Genomic DNA, 3,488 nt, shown 5'->3' on the forward strand with positions numbered 1-3,488 from the left:
ATCTATTAGTATAAGGCCAAAGAGTTTAAACATAGAGATGATGCTGGTTTAGTAAAGTTGTGGCTAATTGGTTCTTCTTCAAGATGCATGATTTCATTAGCCCTGGATATTTAGCTAGGTTTATAGTACCAGGTATGCTTTCCCTCTTGTCAAGTGGGTCTTAAGTCTAACAAAAGAGCTGTTAATTACTGCTAAAGTATGGTTGCCACATTGTTTTGGTTTATAAATGTTATTGTTGGGTAGGACTTTTGGTTGCATTGCACCTTTGAAATGCTGCATGGTGGTTTCTGGTATCATGAAAGCCAGTCATCAGGGAAGAGGTTCTCTGTCCTGCAGTGTGACTCACAGTTATAATCTCAGCATTCATGATACTGAGGTGGGAGAATTGCTGTAAGTTTTAGATCAGGCAAAGCGACATTGTAAGACCCATATCATCCCACGATTCTTTATTTATGGTCTAAATATTTTTTTTATAAAAAGAAGAAACATGAGCAAAGTATCTTACCTAGGACATTGTTTGATTTAGTATCTTTTTGATACAATAGAACTACTAGACTTTGGCTTCTCTGGACACTCAAAAATCATACCCTTAGGGCAAACAGAAATACTATTTGCATATATTTCTACATATTCTTGACTTTCAGTGATGTTTTACTTATCTTCACAGCAATTTGTATTGTATGTTTAATAAAATCCTTGATATTTGTGAAATATATGAATTGAAGAATTGAGCAATTTAGCTAGTATCTCAAGTGTGTTAATTTCTGCTCCTCTGTGCATTTCACTATATCACTGTTCAGCTTCAAAAGATAATAATAATGTTAATAGTAACTAAATCACCTTGAATAATGTATGACTATGCTTCCTAAAAATAACTACCACACTTCAGTAGTGTAATAGAAGCTAAGTTTATTATTTATGTTACATATCAAGTATAGATCAACAAGGGGCTCTACAAAGTCAGTTATTTAATGACCATTCTGGCAGATGATAGATCATTTTATAGCTGTATCATCTAGAATACAAGGCCTCTTGATAAACAGAGCAGAAAGCAGAAAATCATAATAAAAAATACTGTGTTCATCTTTTCATTGTTTGCTCAAGAAGTGAGTGGTGCACAGTGTTTCCACTTAAAGCTTATAGGCCAGATTATATAGCATGGCTTCACCTAGCTCTAAAGGATCTGGGAGATATTGAAAGCCACATGGATATATTGTCATGCTAGGTAATATTCATTAGGTATTTGATATGTACCTAAAAGAATGTTGTGTCATTATTTAATGCTCACCTTTGCATGTACCTTAAGTATGGCAATTTTTACTGATTCTAAAGTTGAGTTCAAGAGTGACAGTTTGACCAAGGTTAAACTGATGGTAAGTGATAATGCTTGCTTTCAAACTCATATTTTTGTGATCCTAAAATCAACACCACACTAAGTTGTTTAATCTTTTATCTTAGTCAGCTTTTGATCCTTTATATAAATACAAGCTACAGTTTTCACTTACTCCTTCAGATATTTCATCTCTATTTCAACTTTTACCTTCACTTTAGATTTGGAATCAATGCTTACGAAATTTCTTTTGTTGTATTTTCCTTTCTTTTTCCCATTAGTATTGTCTCATGTGGGACATCCAAAAACGAGTTTATCTATTTGAGTATACATCCTCTTGTTCCATTATGTCTCAGATATGTCCTCATTAGCGAGTCCCCGTATATAGAAAAATGGCTACTATCTTCATCAGAGTTCACAAAAGACACAGTTATATTCTTAATAATTCAGAATATTCCTGTTGTATGATGCTTCTTGCCTTAATTTGCTTTCTATTGCTCTGGTAACAACATGCATAAAACAAAATTGGGGAAGGAACTGTTTACTTCAGCTCACAGCTCACAATGCATCATGAATGGAATTCAAGGCAGGAACCTGAAGGCAGTACCTGTGGCAGAAACCATAGAGTAATACTGTTGACTCGCTTGCTTCTCTTGCCTTGCTCAGCCTGCTTTTCTATATTATCTAAGACCAATTGCCTAAGGGTAGTACAATCCACAATGGACTCTATCTTCAAAAAAATAAAATGTTAATCAAGAAAATGCCACCACAGACTTGCCTATAGACCTATATTATGGAGGATTTTTCTCAATTGAGGCTCCCTCCTCTCAGATGACTCTTAGTTTGTGTCAAACTGACAAAAAACTAGTTACAACACCTCCTATTGTAACAATATACAAGTCAAACTGCACAAGTAATACACGAGGATAAGATGATTATAAAAGACATTCTATGCAGTGTTACACTCCTTTGCCTTCTGTCTTCTGCTATACTGAAGACAATGTCCTTTTCCTCTGGACAGTGCAGTATAAGTGCCATTTTAGAAGCCATGGGCAGCATACACCAGAAAACTAAATGTGTCTGTTATTTGATTGTGGGCTTTCAAGTCTCACACTGTGAGAATAAAATATATTTTATTTATACATTTCTGATAATTGGTTAAAGTATTGCAAATGGACTATACCAACTAGTCTCTCATATACTCATTTAATATGGGAACCAAAATGATTTTCTTTGTTCAAGCAAAGAGGGAGTGTGATTCAATGAATAGTCACTTATTCAGAATCACTCAAATAGTTAGAGACAGCATACTTAACCCCCCAGTCTACATTAATTTAAAATAACTTAAAATCTGTTTTCTGTAAGGTTATTTTCAACCTCCCCCAAAATATTAATGTTTTCATTAGATAGGTAGAATACTTCCATTACATATTCATAACACATAGCATAGATATTGCATGGGAAATAACTTTTACTATAGGATAATTACATTGCTAATAAATAGCAAAAATGTTCTCAAAACTCACAGACTGTCAAGATTATTAAGTAATGGAATATGCATTAAGTGATTAATTAGAACATTTTTATATACAGTGGTTTATTTGATAAGTATCAATTACTGTTATAATTTTTAAAAGGAGAAGTTGAATTAGAACTCAAAGCATAATAGTACTTAGTTTATAATCTTTTACCAGGTAATCTCTATGGCTGTTCTTACCTTGCAAAGAAAAACAAAATAAAACAATTATTTCATAAAACGCCCCAAATAGAGACAATCTATAAAAAGTATTATCAGTTTAACCACGTTCCTTTTACTATTACCATAGAACATTAGAAGATTTTCCCTCAGTTGTGTGAATTTAGAAAAGGAGGGAGGAATTACCTTAACATTAACATTTGTGTTCTGAATTGAGATAAAATATCTTCCCTATGAACACTGCAGATTTTCTTTGATAAGTTGCATAATTTAATCTTTTAAAGGGCTAAATAGACAATTAGAATTTCTCTACAAACCTAATGTTTGTAGAAACCTAATATATGTTACATCATGAACTAATATTTTCTACATATAAGTGCCCATATACTGACATTTGCCATAGTCCTTATCTTAGTTTATTGGTCTCTTAAAGAAAGAAAGAAAAAAAAAAAAAAACAACTA

The sequence above is a fragment of the Arvicanthis niloticus genome, chromosome X (assembly GCF_011762505.2).
Source record: "Arvicanthis niloticus isolate mArvNil1 chromosome X, mArvNil1.pat.X, whole genome shotgun sequence".
In the NCBI taxonomy this organism is placed as follows: domain Eukaryota; kingdom Metazoa; phylum Chordata; class Mammalia; order Rodentia; family Muridae; genus Arvicanthis; species Arvicanthis niloticus.